At 35.6% G+C, this 21656-nt stretch overlaps 2 protein-coding genes across 2 annotated transcripts in view; one reads left to right on the top strand and one right to left on the bottom strand.

The window, feature by feature from the left end:
- Neo (ZP and PAN domain-containing protein neyo) overlaps nt 1-21656 on the bottom strand; it is a 247092-nt gene that overhangs the window by 121303 nt on the left and 104133 nt on the right. The window lies entirely within an intron of this gene.
- Nucleotides 9937-21656, top strand: part of LOC139987549 (autophagy-related protein 16-1-like) — a 197426-nt gene continuing 185706 nt past the window's right edge. The window contains exon 1 of the mRNA XM_072003926.1: nt 9937-10408. The gene's annotated coding sequence lies outside the window, so the exon portion shown is untranslated. The remainder of the gene's footprint in view (nt 10409-21656) is intronic.

Raw genomic sequence — 21656 nt, 5'->3', positions numbered from 1 at the left:
AATAGATTCCAGATTAAAATATTTAAATTGGCTACTATATGAGCAAACATGCGCGCGAGCTAAACTGCAATTCTACATTTTTAAATAACAAATTCAGCACTTTTTCGTGCTACTTTAAATTATATCATTTTGCATTTAAGCATCTTTTAAACGAAGATAAAGTTTGAAAAAACTACCGTTTCCAAATCCACTATTTCACTATCTTTTATTCAAAACGTCATATATTGATTTAAAATATTACATCATCTATATAAAATGTATAGGATACGTAGGATATAGGGATTATATAGAATACGTGAGATATATAGAGTATATAAAATATACAGAACTGCGATAACAGATCATGAAATGGAAGTTCGAATTTTTATAAAAATTCCAAAGGAAGGATAACCTGATCAGGTGGTTATACGACGGGGATACAAATCGAAGCTTTTCATGGACCACGTTTTGTGCTATGGATATAGTCTGGCCGTGAATAGCACGCCACAAAGCCGTCCATTTCTCGAGCGGGTTAAATTTCTGCGACTCGGCCGTGCGACGTTGACGAATGCGTCGGCCAAAGAAATCATGCCTCGCGTGGCGGCTGGACGTGCGCAAGCTATCGTTTGCATGAAAAACCACGGCGATCCGCTCTTAAATCCCGGCTTGGCCGTCCCCGATGTCGATCTGCTGGTACTTGCTCGTGCAAAAAGGAGAAGCTTGTATCCAGCACGCGTGAAGTTAACGTTTTAATCATATTTTCAAGGTAGATGGATTTCATTGAAAAAGAGAAACGAAATTTCAACCTCGCTCTTCGTTTTTCGCCACAGTTTCGTTACTCAATCATGCTATTCTATCGTTAAAAGAGTCCTTAACTTTGAGAAAAATTTGAAAGAATTATCAACGATTGATCTGAAAATTTGACTTCTTGTGAATTAAACAATTTTTTAAATTAAGATTGGGGCATAAGAATATTAAGATTACAAGGAGGAATAAGTTCTTCTTCATTTTATATGATTACAACAATTGGATTGTTATTTAGATTAATCTTCTCTTAAACGCTTTAAAGCGCGAGGTGTCCTTAAAGATTGATACTCTCATGGAAAGTCTCAGTTTCTCGAATTGTAAAACTTCGCCTATGTAAAATGAACATTTGTGTTGTTTCACTTCGTAACTTCGGCGGAATTGTAAGTTTCAATTGAAATAGTTCAGATACCTTAACAGACACGGTAAAAGCATTCTTAAAATTGTTGAAGAGAATTTCCTGCGGAGTCGTTTACGTCCATGTTCAATAATGGTTGTGTTACATTATCTTTTGTACTTTGTTCTTCAAACTCGATTATGTTCCCCCCGGTAATCAGATGAAAATTTTTCTTCTTTTCCACAACAGCGAAATACTTATATACACAATTTTAAGAAATTTATCTCATAAATTCATCAGATACTAGATTTCTTAGCTTTGTAAAATGTTTGTTACTTGAAAGAAAATTAAGAACTTGATATGAAAAGAGATATATTAAAAATTAATAGTAGAAACTATAAAATATTATACTGTAGAAAACACTTGTTTTTGTCAAGTATCCTCTGGTTAGAATATTTTATAATTTTTGCTTTTAATCTTCGATATATTTCTTTTCCGTACCAAGTTTTTCATTTTCTTACGCATTCACGCGATAACACTTTTTAAATGTAAATGTACTTTACGCTTCAAAAATAAATGTCATTAAAAACCAATTCTTCGGAAGATTTTCCACCTTTGAGAAAAATTGTCAAATACCTACATTTTTCTCCAAGTGAAACCTCTCAGCTAAATAAACATCCAGATAAATATATCGTATATGTCCCAACTTCCATAACATAATCATCGATTAATAGCATCAAAAGGCTGCGTCATTGATGACGTCATTCCTTTTCCATTAACCCGGAACATCGTCGTGCACGCGAAGCCGATAGTAAATTTGCATAATTTCCTCGGAAAATCGCTTCGATGATAATTTTCTTTTATAATGTGGGATTTAAAACTGCGCGGATGCAGGTAGCTGGTGATAAATCAACACGGTTCTGATTTACGCTGCGGACGCGACTCATTGTCATTTTCAGGATCCATCGTTTCGCGTCTGCCTTAGCGTTGGCCCGAATGATTTACGTTGCCGCAAGTTACGTGTAATCTATTCGATGCGTTCTTCTTGCATCAATGATTGTGTTTGCATGGACAACATCGTTACCGGACGTGCGCATGCAAAACAGGTTTCGTACGTTCGCGAAAGGAAGATTTACGGGGCGTTCGCATTAAACAGCGCGGGCCGAGGCAAAAATCGTATTCGGTCCCTCGAATTTCGCGGCCCCGGCGTCGTAAAGTCTCGCCGTTCAAACCAGATATCGATCCGCGATCGTTAACTCTGCAGTTAGTATGCGAAGCCTGCTGGGAACATATCGGCCACGAAAAATCTACACACACACACACACACACACGCACTCTTTCTCTCTCTTTCTCTCCCACTGTGTTTCTGTACACTGTACCCGTAAATTTTTACTATGACAAACTTTCTCGTTAAATGATCCAAGGTATAAATCACAGCAGACGATTCGGAGCATAGACATTAGTTCGAAGAAACTTTGGTTTCGAGTGATCTATAGGTGTCAGATATTTCGGAGTGTAGTTCACTTTGATGTTTTGTTGAAATGTTACTCCAGCTTCTTGAAGGAACGAGATGAAAAAAGTTTTATATTTGGTGCTAAAATATAAAGGTCCTAAAGTTTATGAGTTTATGCTACCTAGTGATGGAGGTAAAAAGTGTGTAATGAACATAGAACTTTCTTCTGGAATTAGGTGTAATTTTATACTTGTAGAGCATAAATAAGAAAATAAATCAATAAGAGAAAAGTTCTTATATTTTTAAAACTTTTTAATCCTTTCATCGCTTTGAAAAATGTAAATTGTTATTTGAGAATTTCAAACGATCATTCCGACTTGTAGTAGCTCTGATGAAGCGGCATTTACAAAGTCCATGTATCCATTTGCTTTACTCGCGAACGTAGCAATTTTTCAATGACTCCGTAACGAACGTAAATTATACACAGTATAAAGAAGAAGAAAAAAAATGTATCAAGCTAATTCAAGGTTAAGGTTATGCCGCGAATAGCTGAGAAAAAGAGGGATAAAGGCAATAAAAGGCACGATCGACCGGTTTCCCAGAGTCCCAACCGGTACTCTGCGGTATGTAGATCGCGGCGTTGGAATACCGGAAATACGATATTAGTTAGCATCGGATAAGACGGAGAATGCGAGAAAAAGGCGTTTGACCTATTAAACTATGTCACACCCGCATATTAACGTGTATCTGTATCTACACGAAGCAGGTTTCAACGTTGTTTCCGTGATCCATGACACGAATACTCAATTTTCTAGCCGCAAATTCTTTGAAGTCGCAATTTATAAATTACTTCATGACAGATTCGTGCAGATACTAGGAAGCTATATTAAGAAATAATAATCGCATGTAACTTTACGTTAGCAATAAAAAATAGTTTTTCTTCATAGCAAATGTCTTGTAACTTTTAAAATTAGTTTTGATATTCTGTTACTATAATTACAACGATCGTGTCTCCTATCACTGCCAATGAAATTCAAGAAAATCTCGTATAACATACAAAAAATAAAAAAAATTCACGAAGACTTCCTGTTCTAAGTTCTCAAATACTTTCACGAATCACCACACGTAATATTTATCGAGGTTGAATAATATCAGAAAAATACTCAATTCTAAAGCTTGTATCGAAGTCATAGAAAACAAGCAAAGACAGGTACGGCAGAACATAGTTCATAGAGAGTCCATACATTTTTCCAAGTTGATCGTGCTTTGGTAAGGCTGATCTGAAACGCGGATTACGATAGGTATTCGAGGTCTGAAGGCTCTACAGTCGCGCTAGAGATTATGTCCACCTGTACAAGCGGTATCTGCATCCACGTTAAGTACAATAGGCGTCTCCCCCTCTTCTGTCCCCTTTTCCTAGCTTGTGTCCCTGTACGCGTGCATTGAACACTGGGGTTTCCGGTCGATGTAACCGCGTAAACGTCCGCGTTGAACGTATAATGGTGGCGACCTTAGAAATCCTTCGAAGGATAGAAATGTACACGAAGCAGCCCGGTGATATACTTGGATGGTTCGATAAAATATCTGGATTGTTTCGCGTGGCGGTCTCGCGAACGTAACTCAATACCAGCTAGACCCTTGTTTCGGGAAACGAGCACCGTTCGCGCGTGTATAGCAAGCTTGCCTTCTTGGCCCATGTATTGAGTTGTAACGCGCGAGACGTTCGTGTCTTTAAGTTGATATAGAAGCACTTTCTACTGCATACTTCATTTTATATCGAACATTCTGCTCGGTCTTCGAGGAATTTATCTTCCTAGTTGCTTGACCTTTAGCAACTCTCAGTATCTAGATATTCTTACGTGGGATCGGATTGTTTCATGTATTTCTTGATAATTTCATGCAAAGTAGTGGTATGTATAATTTTTTGGATACGCTAATCTATGTGTTACAATATACTGGAAAAGTTATTTAAAAAATTTTAAGGTTCTTATTGTATTTGTTCGAAATAGCATAGAAAAACCTAAATTCTAAATTTTCAAAAAGTAATGTTTTAGAATTTATCGATTTAGCTTCTGAGTGGCTCATACCTACGTCTGCTGTCTTAAGCTATTACCAAACGTAAAAATGATGTATTCAGGATTTAACGTAATCCAGTTTAACTTGACACACTTATGTCTCAATTTCCTATGTTCAGTGTTAGAAATACACGATATAATAATAAACACATCTATTAGTAAATATGAGAAGCAAATTTTCATTACTTTGGCTGGGAAAGATAAGAATCTTTGTTTACGTTAGGGAAGTACCCACAGGCAAAAACCTTACAAGTCGATACTTTGATCCGTGTAATATTTTTTAATCACTATTAAGTAGCGAACAGATATCTAAATGTTGACAGAACGACCAGCAGATTAAGATACTGAAGGGATATAATTCTTTTAGGGGAACAGGTACGGCGATACATCTGATAGCAGGAGTGTTTATCTGGGGTGATTTATCTAAAGTACGTTGTTATGCTGGGAGACAGTTGAATTATTTATCACTTCTCGCTTCTACGGATCTACGATTACGATGGTAACAACTGAAATTTAGATTAAATTGATTAATATCGTTTTACATACTTCGTTCTTTTACAAAGTTCTGAAGTTTTTAAAAATCAAAGGTAAGAGTAAAAGCTGATAAAATTCATAAATATTATACTAGCTACAGAGAGTATCACACGATGCGTGCTTCGATCAGACAAAAAATTATCCTGTAAACATGTGGAATAAAATGTTTTTATCGAAGGCTTCGTTTTCAAGCAAATCAAATTTAAAAATTTATCAAACATATTCAAACTTGATTACATAACTTTTAGTTAGAAAATAAAAAATTGCTCTAGGTAAAAAGTTTCTCTACGTGGTAAAATAAGCTGAAAACGTAGAATCAAATTTTTTCTTTTGGGGTTCCATTTCAAACAAAATCGAATATGAAAAGTTAAGTGTAATATGCGCCAACGTGATTACGTAATTCCCAATTGGATACGAATGAACAGCTAACAAACTATATGAAAAAATAAGTAAAAAGCGTAGAATAAAATCGATTTGTTTGAAGGCTTCCGTTTTAATAATTTAATAATATAATAGATATAATAAATATGATAAAAAAGATAATAATCTTACTATTTAGTTCATCGCGGACACTCAACGAAATCGATAAAACCTATGTTTAACAATCGTTGGCCCAAGTAATAAGCTTACAGCGTAATCTGTTTCAAATGAAGTTTCATTCGGAAAGATAAAAATAAAAGCATTGTTAAGCGAAACATATTGGCGACATCGCGTTAATTTAACGGCATACCTTCTGCCCTGGTTGAAAATTGGATACTAGGGCTGCTAAACGGATTTAACCCCGTAATTCAAGCGTTAATATCTCGGGATACATATTATCGGATAAATGTCTTCGGGTGTGTGCAAATCAAAAAGTTCATACGTAATCTGTTAACGGGAAAAAAAGTCGGTGACCGACCAAGTGATAATAACAAAGCTGTTAATCCAGCCGAGGGTTTGAGGGAATACCGTGGGATCCGGTTTAATCGAGCAACTTTTTTCGCGGTTCACGACTACATTGCTGTTTCTGACGCGCTGCTACGAACCAGCTTGGACGAAAATTAATGGGCGTAATGTACATATACGTACTCTCCCCACCGTACTTATACAATATCATATAACCGCGAGCCCTGTATCCACATAAATTACGTCAGCCGTTTCCACAATTGCGCAAACTTTATGCGAACCCACTGTACGTATACATAGGCTGGGAGGACTATCGTTTTGCTAGCGAAGTTTCGAACGGAGAACTGACCTCGCGTTTATCATGAATTTTCGACAGTCATTTATATCCCCTTGTCCCATGGCAAAAAGGAATGCAGCTGTTTGCGTACGCCATAAGCACGGAGGAGTTTCGTGTTATTAATCGTGAAACATCAGGTGGCTTCTTATGTTGAGGATCAATTGGGGAACGATTTGGTGTTACTATTGGGAATTATTGTAAAATTGTAATGAAGATGGAAGCTGATGGGTTTTTGAGGTATTTCAATATGAAAATTTGAATCTCAATTTACAGCTTATTAATTACAACGTTCAATGTAATTGCAGATTGATGAAATTTTGCGTCATGTGTTATTTCAAAGCGAAAGTGTGACAATTGAAAGGTATTCCAAGACCCCATAATATGGATTAAGAATTAACATTAGAACTGCCTTCTACTAAACTAGTTATCCGTATTCTTCATAAAAACTCATTCAAATCCTCAAAGCTGCGGCATATTAAATTTATGAGGCATTACGAATGATCATTTTGATCACTTTATTTAGTTTCAATTTTACTAATAACGTGAATTTTGTTATAGATATAGAATAAAAGGCACCTATGTTGCTATACATATAATGCTTGCATTGAGAACTCAAAGAAGACCACACTGAAAATTCCTTCACAATTCCTATGGAGACGCAGTCTTTGTCCGTACGTTATTGTTAGGACACTGATAAGAGAATCGTACAAACACCTGCAACGATACGAGTTGGTTGGAATCGAAAAATTAGCTTTATCTTTAGTGGCTGCGGCTTTGAACGAGTCACCCACACCAATTTGCAGTGTCAACGATATCAACCAAGTTACGTTTCATGGGTAGATGCGGGTCTTTTCACCATGATGGTATTGGTTTTAGCAATGTTCATTCACTTGGCATAATCAAACTTTGAGTTTAAATGAATTTACAAGGTCCACGAAAGTTGATTTACTTAACTAATGTTCACGATTGAAGAAGTCACTTATTGTTTATTGATGAATTCTGTTTGAGAATCTCGTGGCTATACTCAACGTGGTATCTCGATGTACCGTTGAACATTTTATGACCTCATGTCCTCTCTTCCATTATGTCGTCAAGACGCGTTGTATTTTTAAAAGAAGAATAGAGATCCTCTGTTATAGGAGTGGTCAAGAATTTATTCAAATTTGTGGAAAGTTCTTTCCAAAAATTACAACAGGATATTTGCTATTGCAAAAAGTAAGGTGAATATGATCTAAGTTGTAAGTTACATTCTGTCTGAATCTCGACGTACAGGTAGTAGAAGTTTAGAAACAAAGAGAATAGATACTTTATCTTCCAAAAAGTGAGAATTGTCCTAATCTTGTTATAAATCATACCACTTCAAGCCTTATAAAGAATAGAAGAAAATATTAATGGGAAAACTGCTGCGAATAGTATATTTTATATCGTATAACCAACAAAATGCGAACGTTATACAATTTCTTGAACCGTGATTCACTTGTCAGCGGATAAAAGCACTTGGTGAAATTGCTGAAGACGTTTAACGCAATTTCTGGGGAACTTTGAGAGTCGGCCGCCGCCCACAACGGGCCAAGTATATTTCATCCGGCTCATCTAAAAGGCGGTCAGCGAAGTTCGCGATATTTCGCCCGCGATGAAACACTTAACCACGCCGCTGCATAATAACGTCTTTATTCATTTTGCGTTCCCATTCGAAATTCTAATTCCGTTTAAACGATAACCCCGTCGTTTTCTTAACTCCCTCGCCAGTAAACCTCTACTCTTTGGAAAGAAACGAAATGTAGCTTTAATCGTTATTTATTTTTCCACTAAAAGCAGCAAATTTTGTTGATCTATTTCCAGCTCTGCTTCTTATTATTTACCTTTAATCTTGAACGCCTTCTACAATTTTACCTCTCTCAGCGCAGAAACACTTGGTACACGGAGTGTTACTACGGAGTTTCCCTTAAAGAAATGTTAAGTAACGTCACTCTGAGTAGCTCGACAACGATATTCCATGAAGAAAGAAAATGTAGCCTCGTTTCGCGAATATAAAAGCCGTAAGTGTCAAGAATGATGAATATGCAACAATAGAAGAACTGCGTAGCACAGTCGGTGAAAAACTGTGTCTGATATAAGGCGAATAGGTAAAAACTCGTTTCACGGTAGAGTTAACTATGCCTCGCAGGAAGTCGATGCTCGTAATGTGATTGATCATACGGCCGTTTGTAACATCGGTCTTTTACGTCGTATCTATGTACGTCGAATCATTATTTCCTTCCTTTTGTTTTTGATTTGATCATTCACGGGGTATTACGGCTTATATCGCCTCGCGTCAATGGCGAGTATGAAAGCGGCGGCGTAACTTCCGTGCAACATTTTCATCACCTTCAACAGTAAGTACCGCTTCACGCGACTTTTTAGGGGCGTAATATCCGGTTATACATCGGCCTTGATTCCAGTGACACCCTGGAAAACTTTTATCAGGGAAATAATTTCGTGGAAAGTTCGGTATAAAGTTGGAGGAATGGCGCTAGCTCGAGTAACTGTCGCTTGGATGGTGGGCTGGGTTCGTTTCCTCCGCACGTTCCGGCTAGATAAAAGTTTTTCCCCGACCGCGTGTAAACTGGCGTGTGGAATTCCGTATGCGTTATCGCGCGATCCTATCGACGTGCATTCTGCCGTGTCGTCGATGGAAATCGTGTTGTACCGACCTGCCTGCACTTCATACTCCCCAAGGAAACGTGTTTTTCACCGGAGAGGAAGAACATTAATGGACAGTAACGAATACTTTCACCTAGTAAGAGTAGTATACTACTTTCGGTACTACAGCTACGAATCAATCTTTCCTCCCTGAAGGGAAAAATTGGTTTTCTGGATTAATACGATCGTAACTGATATTTCAAATTCAATAATATTAACATTAATTGGCCTCGTTACTATAATTAGGCTGCGGATGTGTTCACATTTTTGTGAAATTTAACAATGAAAAACTCTATACAATGCATATAATGTGTAGAGATAGAAATACGGATATAAAATATCAAAAGTGGGTTACTTATTGTTATACTTACTAGATGTAACTAATCTTCAGATCTCATTTTTTTAGTTTTGTCCATAAAGATTTACATTTTTAAATTATTAATTACATTTTTATTATTATTACAATTTTGTTGATTTTCGCCCTATCATTAAGTAGGAGAATTTTAATACGGCATACTATTAGGAAGTGAAAACTGTAGATCTCTTAAGAGCAATTGATAATTTGATGAAATTTGATGAAAATTAAAAATTAAATAAAAAATTAATCGATCGTAATCCATTTCTCTCATAAAAAAATTGTTTATAAATGTTATGTTTAATATTTTTTTATAAATTCAGAGCGGCTATAGAAATTCAGTTGTACCCGCCGAAAGTTCTGCTGCGCAGCAAGGATGCGCATCGGGTGCGATAGGAATATCGATTTCGTCTGCGACGCAGTTCACAATGTCAATAATCGATAGGACGGTCGATGAAATAGCGCGGTACGAAGCGTAGTTGCGAACTACTCCTTGTTTTGGTTGAATGCGTGACGCGTGTGTTCCTGACGAACGGAATTAACCTCGTCGTTTTCTCATGTACGCATTCTTGTAGTACGGTTATATCGCGCATCTTATTGTTTTTATTCGCCGTGTAATGTGTCGTCCGTGTGCGAAAAGTTAATGAGCAGACTGCCCACGTTCGCATTTACGTGAATCCGTAGTGTGCATTGGTTCCGAATGTGCCATGGTAGACGTGATTTCGTGTCAGAGAACAGTGCCCAGTGAAGATCTTTGGAGAGACAGGAAGATAATGCGAGGATAAAGACGAGGTAGAGTAATTACATTATCTTCTAAGGAGGGGATGTTCTGACGGAGGCTCATCAGGTTCTCTCACGTTCTCCTACCCCGTTCACGTCTGGGCATTGACATTAGCTGTTGGATTAGGTTTCGCGATAGAAGCGTTGACGACAGGGTTGACAACTGTAGTTGCTGTATTTCGATAAGGTAAGGTTGGAAATCACGGTCATATAAGGAGGTCTGGAATAATCTGGATACATAGATATATACCGAAAGCACAGACGAAAGTGCCCACAGAGAGAATTGAAGAAAATCAACATGGCGACCGAAGTAAGACACGGTTGGTCGCATGACAAACTGCGGTTTATTTCGAGTAATTAAAATTGATGAGGTAGTTATTCTTTTATTCAGATTTTTCATTACTAAAATAATTATAACAAATCCTGTCAGTAAAACGAAATGTTGCATATTTTTTAAATTAAGAAAAATAAAAACTTATGAATTTAATAATAAACTCTAATGAAATAGTAACAAAGAGATATAGTACGAAACTTTATGTTGTACGGAATTATTATTACAAGAATATTTAAAATATTTTCTAATTAATAACGACGGATATTTTTCCCTAGCAAGTGTCCGGACTTGTTTATATAACCGTGTCTGAAATAAAAGAATAATTTTCTTGGCATCTGATTTAATAAATATTGTAGGCATCATTTCATTGACCAACGTTTGTTCTCGGTACAACATCGGGTTTTATGCTTACCGGTTTTGTACTCAAGTGTCACAGTGCAGATAAGCCAACTAAGTGAGCTTCTTTGTAAATCGATTAAGCAATTGATCAAATTATCATAAATTAACTTAACAGTTAAAAGTACTGTTTATTTAATCGCCATAATCATAGACTGTGGAAAGAATAACAACAATCTCCAATTTCGAATATTCTAGCTCAAGTTTTAGTATACTTCAAAAATTAATTCAAGATTAAATTCTGTCCTTCTATCACAAAATCAAGAAAATGAGAAACTATAATATCGTAGCAAAATACAATTTCACATCAACACGACTATTAATGGTAAGGTAACCAATGTGAGAAAGAATGTAATTATGTACTTGTATGTTATAGAGATCAGATAGTCTTCGATAATTTTGGCGACTTCATTAATTTGCTTCATTTCCTTATCCTAATGTGGGAAATGAAGAAAGATGCATTATCCTTTCTATACTAAAGTTGCATCATACCCATAATCTTGGATTATAGCTTCTTATCCAATCACCTATCGCCTCTAAAGTATGCAGGTGTGTTTACATACAACTTATACGGTTGAGGCACCAAATACCTCGTTCCGATATACACGATCATCAGCAGATTATGCTGCACCTATATAAAAGTTTGGCTACGGGTAAGAGATTACATCGACTTTTATGAATATGACGTTAGCTACTTTTCAGAAGTTTCACCCCTCTCTCTCTCTCTCTCTCTCTCTTTCTCTGTTTATACGAGAGTAATATGTTTTCCCTCCTGGAGTGCTAGAAAAGTAGTATCTTCATGGATCATTTTTTAATATATCGTGCTACTAGCGAATACTTTGTCGTTCCCATATATTAATAATGGAAACTATTTGATAACGATTATGTAGAAAATATAATTTGAATGTTTCTGTAGAATATCTTAGAGTTGTGATATTTATATAATATATAACTTCTAGCTGTCATTTGCATATTAAAAGAATGAAAAATTTCACATTAAAGAATTCTTTATTAAAAGAAATGGACCTAGCTTTAAGAGAAGATATTGATTTAGATAATCTTCTGTTTTCATTTATTATATTACTGCATGCTTAGATACTACAAGAATATAGTGATAGATGAGTAAAGTAAAATTTAAAAAATTTAAAGTCATATAAATTAGTTTCTGTAGAAGAAACAAGACATGAGATATGTTTATATCATGATAGCTACATAAAGTGTTTCTTTGTGAGAAATGGCGTTCATCCATTTAAACCATTATTCAACAAAAAGATGCTTTCTCACTGTTTGCCATTTCTCTATGAATTGCAGCCTCTTGCTTAGTTAATCATTGTTGTACTGTGCCTAGGCTTGTTCTCTTAGTTGCATGCAGAGAATACGTATATGTTCATAGGGAACATTAGAAGTTGGTACACAGTCCTATGGTGTGACATCCGTACGGCTCGTTAACACGCGTTACTCCAAGATTCCTCTCCGTTATACATATATACAACAATGCGCAATAGCTTCATCAGCGCTGAGAACAAAGTTCCTCAGATCGATGTTATATACGATCGAACTGTTTCTGAACTAATCAAGTTCCTTTAGACTATCAAGTCTCAAGACTTGCGCTGTTGTATCGACTTCTCACAACGAGACCCATTTAGGAACTACCAATTTCATTCCTTAGTTTACTTCTTTTCTTCGTACAACTTCTAGCCAATAATAATCGTTATTTTGTAATTGCAATAAATTTCGTGAGGTATTCAAAATAATTTTAGACAAAAACTAATATTTCCAAAGCAATATAGACATACAACGAAATGAAAATTCGTAAGTAGAATGATTATTAGACCTAGATTTCGTGTACCAAATTCGAATTAGTTTGATGTTATCTAAATATCTCAATTTAAATATGAAAAGTATTTGATAAATATCTAATGCTATTAATAAACATCTTCAACAATCTTTTCTTTCCTAATTTTGGAAATATAATAAATTAATATATACATCATTATATGCGTGATATTAATGTATACATAATTATTATTGACACGTTAATCAATTTTCTCAATATTGATGTAATGTCTATATCAGTAGATATTATACTATACATAAATGTATACAAACAATTGCAAGTTTACATAGACAATGATACAATGAAAAATTGTTAATTCTTAATTCATATACTCTTTTCTCAAAACTTGCCAGGTCAATAATAGTAATTAACATCAGTAATTATCATCTTTATAACCCCTCATTTTTCAACTTTACTGTACTCTACTCTACTTTCTACTCTAAAAGGATATGCCCGACAAACTATAGTTAAAGAACGCGTCCACGGGATCGGAAAATAACGTTGCAATTTCATCGACGGTTTCACCTTTATCTGAAAATCGTAAATTCTTCACTACCATCGAATCCATTGGCCGAGGTAACCACGCTACCTGCATTCTTCCGATACGCAGCATTCACCAAGGTGTTAAACTGTGTATCAGGGAGTCTGTCAAAATGACGCATCGCTCTTTCCTGCATAAATACGCGGCCAATGACGCGTGACGTAACTCAATCAATTGCTTAGCTTCATTCGCATATTTGCCGACTCGCGGTACCGCGATAGCATACATAGCGTTGGCAAGTCACGATCAGCCACTAGCAAGATGATGGATGAATAGACGTAAACGAAATTATAGCTTGACGTGATCTCGATTAAGCGGGCTGGTGTGTAAAGGTGAAACATGGAAAGCATGTAAATACCGTCGTGTCACGCATCGATTTTAAACATGTTCGTCCTGTCGATAAAATTATCCTCTCCTTATATCTCTCAAACTCTGCCAACGAGAGTTTTGCCGATGTCGCAATCGTTGAATCGAATGCGATGTGTATCTTCGTGTGAGTACAGTTATGCGAGATTATATCTTATTCGCTTGTACACTAACGTATTTCTTTTGTTTTATTATTTATGGGAAGAAATGAAATTTATTATAATCGTTCGGTTAATCTTGTGCGATACATTCTTTGATCTTTAATAAACCTTTGACCTTATATAATCTTGCACTGACTCACGAAAGTATTTGAACGGTTACTATTTATTGGTTGAATTAAGGATGAAATAAGGATCAAGTAAGAATTATATTAATCGAATTCGAAACCAGTCTGTAAATGTATATATAAATTACAGAATATTTAATAATACGTATTATATCAAATAAATATCAAATATGGTACCATTGAATATCGAGGCTTCTAATGTAATGGATAGTGGACTATTTGGATATTTTTCTAATCTTCACGAAATATATAGTTGAATCAGAAAATATACAATATTATCAAAATAATCAAAATGAAGCAGATTTTATAATAAACAGTGGATATAGTATGGTATAGTAACGTCTATATAATAGTTCTGTGTTTTCATAGGACGTGCGAGTTAAACAAGCCGGGCAGAACAAACTTTCAGTGAAATAATGTTAATTACTGTTTATAAACCCGTCAGAAACTATTGAAATAATCTGAGCATCGCATGGAACAAATTTCGTTGTCCAAAGCGAAAATTCGCTCATTTCAGAGTTAAATCACTTAAAAAATATACAATATTAAATAGGAAAATATTTCTTCTATGATATCTCCGTTTTTAAAGATATAATTTTATTTTCAACGTTACGATGATACGTGTTGTTATCTGAATACGAAGGAGTGTCTCGAAAAAATTGGCTAAGTATTCAGAGAAAACCGAAATTCGGGGAAAAATCGGAAGAAATAAGGTCCATGGTGGCTGTGACGGTGTGAATTATACGGTAACAATGGTTTCATATTTTCGGCTAGTTCACGTTGCTGGCCGTCCATTCGACAACCTATGGTATCTGGTTTTTGTTCCATAGTTCGTGTATTTAGGGCGGAACAACACACGAGATGACCATCGCGCGGCAAAATTCGCAATGCCAGTGGACGGTCAGATAGACCGATATCGGTTTTTGATGAAATCAGGATTTGTTTGACATTCTGCACATTGGAAGGTAGTAGCTTCAGTCTGCAACGTCCGCTTGAAATTTAATATGCACGACTTGTGCGCTGAAATTTCTCCCAATTCTCTGCTAGAATGAGTTGCGTCAGCAAGCAACGAGCAAAGGAGATAGATTTCAGCTATGTTTTAGAGCAAGCTTTTTAGCAAACGCTTCTCTTGTTATGCGTAAATACGCTAAAGATATAAATCGAGCATGTCCATTAATATGAAGAATGCATACAGATTTACATTTTGATAATAACCATTCTTTTAACGTTCGTGAAATAATGTTTTTTAAAGATCAGTAAGATTATACGTAAACCAAAACTATTATCTCACCATGTACGTAGCTTTGCATTTTGTATTCGACCATCGATACAGTAAATGCTTCACTTGCTTGTTGTGTCTTCAGTTTTTGATATTTAGTTATATTTTCAAAACAATTTTTAAATACAAGTTTAAATTGCTTTCTACAAATTTGATGTGAGTATCATCTTTGTAAAATGTTAAAAATGATTCACGCGAATTTCAGGATAAAATATCGTCAGTGCTAACTCCACAGGGCAAAGGTCAATTATTTATCTGATTGGTTTCTATCTGTATTTGATTGATTTTTGAAATGATTTATTTAATTGAATTTTATCTATCACCCTCGCTTTCTCATTTAAAAATAATGAAAGATTCTAATAAGGATCATACTCAAATTATGTTACACGACTATTACTACATTAATCTTATATCAAATAAAAATGAATAACACTTAACTAAACCATAACATCACTCAACATAATCGTTTCTTCAGCATAACCAGTTAATGCTGGCGTTAAATTGTCCATAATACAATTTAATCAGATCACAACGCGAGAACGTGTCATATATTATTGAACCTATGATATAACAATTAATAAACACAAGTATTAATTTATTCCATGTCCGAGGTGATGTACATACGCTTCTGGTTTCACGTGGAATTTCAATTACACGAAAGAAACCAGGTGTCTTGTTATGTGTTCGAACGGTTTAACGATAATTACGTCCCTTTGTACACCGCATATACATTCACTTCTGTATAAACGTATATATACACCGCATTCTCGAACTGTTAATCGCACGAAAGCCTTATACGGAATTATAGCTAAGTCTACAGCTAGATGTAGCCGCGTTAGTCGGTCGTAGAATCTTTTTATTGCCAGCTGATGACGCCTTAAAAGAGCGCAGGTAATAATAGACGAATACCGTGTACGCCTTTTCGACGTATCATGTGCCGCCAAATTACTTTTTTTATCGTTTTACCATCTTTGTCTCGCGTGCTGTTACACACGTGTTTTTTCCCCTTCGTGGCGATGTTATTATAATTATAAAATATTTAATCTATTCAGAATCACTTGTAAAACATCTGGTTTCCTCATAGCGATGATTGTACGTTCCACGAAGGTTAAATATATTTTTATTACTATTACATAAGTGGAATTACCAGTTTCTTATTTATTACTTTATCCACAAGAAATTAGCTTCATCCTAGTTCATTTATATCCCTTTCTATGTATAAGAAATATCGTGTATTAAAAATTAGAATTCACTTGTCACGTTTGTTGTCGATCCTATTTTCATTATCTCTACGATGTTGTATGCTAACACGCTATTTTCATGTAATACCCGTCTACTTTATAAAGTTTAACATATACGTTCGATATGGATTGTTATAAAAGATTTTTTCCACAATCGTTTTCATTGTAGTTTTATCTTGCGTTCAAGTAGATACCATATATATAATTATTAGATTAGCCTATATGAAATATTGTTTTTCAAATGGTTCTGTAACTATGTGTGAGCTGTTCGAAATATAATAGGTTTAATATAATCAAACATTTGATAAGTCTAATAAATTTAGAATAATTGAACTAGCTAGTCTTTGAGGAAATATATTAAATCATGAGAAAATTACTTCGATTAGATAACTACACGTAATATGTATAGTATGTGCTTTTGAAGTTTCATTCGAACAGTTGATATTTTATATCACGGATTTTTAGAACGTTTGTTATACACTTACCAAAGTAAATACAATATCTTGTTATATTATTTAGAGGATGAACGAGTCTTTGCTTACATCAGTTCCACTTCTTTAGTTCTGTTCGAAATATGAATTTGTACAAAGAATTTCAATCTATATAAAACCTAGAACACCAATTCTAATACACGGAACGTCTTAAATTCAATTTTCCTTTGAGATTTCAAATCTATGTGAACACAAACACTTGAAATTTAATTAGAATGAGGGATACAAAAATAGACGTATGGTGTAATTCAATTTCACAGATATGATCATGTCGAAACTATCAGGCAGTAGCCTAAATCCAGTTTATCGTAGGTTGATCCCATTAAAGGAAGATGATAATGAACTTAAGCCTGGTGGAACACTGGATGTTACGTCGAAGTTCGATGAACGATGCCGCGGATGGAGCACAATTCGCTACGCGAGATATTATTACGAGCGAAATGTGCGTAAGAGAAACGTAGAAAAGTTATTCGAGGTAAGAAACGTCTTATTAAATGACCAGGCAATAGCGCAGGTATTACCGGCTATTCAGAACCGGATTTATTATTACTTCCAGAACTCATTAATGAAAATAATCAGCGGTTAGTTACGACTGTGAACTTACGATCATAATAAGGATAAAGACGGCCATTCTGCGTACGAACTAGCCTTGACAAGTGAAGACTTCATTTAAAAGTCTTCAATATCTTTTGTCGTATCGAACCAAAGATCTTTTTCTCGTCTCGTGTTTCTTCGATACTGTGCGCGGTGTATAGCCTCGGGCTGTCGACGAATAACTTTTATGGACGCATCAACGTGGAATTAATATGAAAAAGATGAAAGAAATACTTTATTTAATACGACGATATGTCGTTTACAAGGTGCCGTGAAAATGCTTCCGTTGAGAACTGTTTTTAACTACTGTTGCGCAAAAATGGAACGTATGGATAGGTATGGAAATGGAGGTGATGCGTACATGGAGGAACCAGTTTTTGTTTTCACGTCTTCTTTCGTTGTATCGGAGAACGTATTTCCGTTTTGATAATTAAGCATCTTCCAATAACGAGCGATTGGAAAGTAATTATAGATCTAAATTAGGTATCCATTTAAAATTATTTTCTTGCAAAAGGGCAACAAAAGTTTGGTCTTGGAGTTTTGCATTTATTTTATTCGATCCTTGTAGTAATATGAAACTGAGGAAAATTACAAATTTTGTTATACTGCAAACTGCATGATATTCGCAGTTCTAGCGTAATATGGCATTATTAATATAGCACTATGGTGTCAGTTCATATACTTTTAGCGAGGTCTTTACGCTTTTTACGAGGTAGTCAAGGATATAGTAAAGATGATACATCGAAAAGAGACAAGAAATGAATAGTCTCAAGAAAAATATTGAAAAAGACGAAGTATCGTCAGACTTTGAAAAGTGATTGACGATTTTAGAGAATGAAGTGATTACAAACAATAGGCCGCGTTAATATTAAAAATGATAATTTCTGCAAAATCTGTTGCTGTAATAGGAAACCCAGAGATGACTTGATTGATTGCAGTATAATAACGTATTGTTATTATTTCTGAGAAGTATATAATTCTGGAAAGAAGACCTTTTTTTATTATGACTATATAATTGTCACATAGTCAGGACGATGATTGGATTTCGACAATTGGCCTATAAATAAACGAAGAATATGTTGGTTTATTAAAGAGACGAGTGATAAAATTGTAATAGTCATTGTATATTAAAATCACTTTAAATACAAGTACAGAGTGTATGCCGGTCCTAATCGTCACTGGCTCAATGCTACTGTTCAACTCCACGCTCGCTATTCGACTGTCTGACTATAATAATCCGTCCTAGAAAGCACGTTCGTCTATTTGTATCGACCGGTGGTATTGTAAGAAGTACAAACGTAACTCCGGTTGACGATTACAAATAACGGCGATAATGTTTTATCCGGAGTTTGTTTACCTTTGAACCTAACAAACCAAAACAACGTTGGCACTCCAAGACACAACAATACGAGTCTCCCCTGATTCCAATCTTTCGTTGACTCATGTGCCGCTACATATCCAATAAAAGGGAAACGAATTTTTATGTGAGACTAGTACCTCGGTCATAGGATAATTAGCATACATTAAAAACGAAGATGGGCCAAAACCCTATGCCGTAACAAGATATTTAAAACAGAGATTAATATTTTAAACTTTACGACCGCAAAATGTTACAAAAACCTGTTAATCTTCCGCTTACGGTATTTGAGTATTAGCGACTAGAATATTGCAAAGCGTAGTCTCGACACTTCATGTAACAAATAGTAAGAATCAATTCTCCGTTATGATTATTAACCCAAAATTATATGGTAGACGTTATAATATTCTGAAAATACTTATCACGCTTTATAACGTACTAGCTCATATTATACACATAATTGCATAGTGTGATAGCTGCCCTAATTGTACTTTCACACGTTGAAACACGTTTTGAACGGTAAAAGACAAATAAAACGTCTTGATACATGAATGTCGACCACATGGATCGAATTACATTGATCCTGTTCATCGACTTAAAAATCCAAGTACAACACTCGTGCTTTTAAATCTTCTGAAGAATCTAGTCATGATAATCTCTAGCTTCTTCGAGATTTTAGAAGACATTGGAATTTTCGAACAGACATTTAGTTAGAACTTAGATTAGAACGTAGATTCCAGGAATTTCGTAGGGCACGTGAATGTCAATTCCAGGAATTCCATTAAATCATGATCTCACTGTGATAAGTAGAATGGCATAGTCGAGAATAAAAGCATTTCGAAGGTGTTACGTCGCCTGATGTATTTCAGCCGTCACGGGGTATCTTCCCCGAAATAATTCGTCGTAGCCCGCGCAGCTGGTAAGTTATGCGCGAGCTCGTGCGCGAGAATTATGTTAACAATGCCATTAAGGTTCGTGTTACGTTCGCGGAGGCGTGATATTTTTTATTTTCTCCGGCACGACGACCTGCTGGTGCTCGGAGGCTGAGCTCGCGCGCGGATGAAAGCAGAAAAGCGTAGCTCTTCCACAGGGGAAAGGAAAAAGGGGGATGGCCGAGCTCTGGGTAGTCGAAAATTGCAGTCACAATTCTTCGCAAGACAGATATTATTACCGTTTCTCCTGGCAAAACGTTTCCATACCGGTGTGTGCGCCTTCAATTACGCAAAACGCGTTTAAACTCAATACACCTGGCTTACATTGAAGTTAGCATTGTGGCAACATGCAGAGAGAGAGAGAGAGAGAGAGAGAGAGAGAGAGAGAGAGAAAGGGAGAGTCTAGGCTGTTGGCATGTTCCAAGCTCTCCTTGTGTTCAACCCTGTGCTGATAGCCGGAATGATCTCCTTCCTGGGATCGTGAAAATTTTCCGCGTACGCCGCAGTAAACCACATCGTCATTGTTTCCCTTGGCAACGTTATACATCTTCGTTGTTAAGACAGCCCCTGCGGCTGGCGTCCTGCATTATTTCGCGCGAAAGGATTTCGACTGTAATTTCGTTAAATTACCGCGCGAAGAAAACGAACAGGCCATGTAAAGACGCGCGAGGGAATATTCAATTTTCTGCGTTCAAATTATCGGGTGGTATTTTTAAAATCAGATGAGCTAGTTGAAGGAAAAATGTTAATTCAACGGCGAGTTTAATTTTAGTTATGCATATCGAGTATGCAGCCTACGCGCCGAAAGGAAAGCTGCAATTTATATAAATTCACTTAGCCATTTTCGCGTATATGTTTCAGCGTATATGTTTTGTTTGAATCAAAATATTCGAAGCTCAAAAACTGCAAATTTTTTTTTTATGTTTTTCAGTGAAACGAATATCCAATATTGTCTTTGATGTTTAACACTCTTCCTCAAATTCTACCAATATTAACTCTCTGCATTATTTTTTTCAGCGTATATTATATTGTTTTTATTAAGAATTTCTATTTTTAGTATTGTTCGCTAATAACGACGTCTTAAATTCTCTTTGCACCACGGTAAATTCGGTATACAATTTTCTTTCGAATTTGCGATCGCTAGCCGACAAGCAATCGGATTGAAACTGTAGCCGAATGTAAAAGGTACGCGTCTTATCAAGAATGTAGAACATAAAATGCTGTCGTAGCAAGAACCATCGCCCCTGAAGCAACTTTATATCCTCATAAAATCTATAGAGTACTATTCGAAATAACTTGTGGCCCTCCTCTGTAAAATAGCTTTTATCGGTTACATAATTTCAGTATTCCAAATTGAATGAAGCTGCTGGATCCTATATACTTCAAATTTTTCAAATTTCGGAATATCTTATGTCCCATAAAACTGAACAAAGCTATTATAATAAAAAATCGCAAATTAATAGCAAGCTCAAGTTACGATAAAAGCTATACTCCTTTGAAACAGAAGTACTATTAAAATTATGTGTACAGCTTAAGAGCATAAGAATTTTCTGTCAATCGTTTACCTAGATTTTCTAATTTCATTATTACAACCTCTCTTCATCCTCACGAAACCAAAGATACTATTCTCGCATTCTTTCCTCACAGTCAGTTCCTCTATTTCAGTACAATCTTATTGCACCAAAGAAGAATCGCAAAGATTCACCTGATATAAACACGAAAGCTTCCTATAAGAAATCAATAACGAGTCAAGAGATGAACGAATTTCGCTAACTATCCAA

Source organism: Bombus fervidus, chromosome 5 (assembly GCF_041682495.2).
Source record: "Bombus fervidus isolate BK054 chromosome 5, iyBomFerv1, whole genome shotgun sequence".
NCBI lineage: Eukaryota > Metazoa > Arthropoda > Insecta > Hymenoptera > Apidae > Bombus > Bombus fervidus.
The sequence above is the reverse complement of the archived record's forward strand: the minus strand, read 5'-3'. Positions and strand labels throughout refer to the sequence as shown.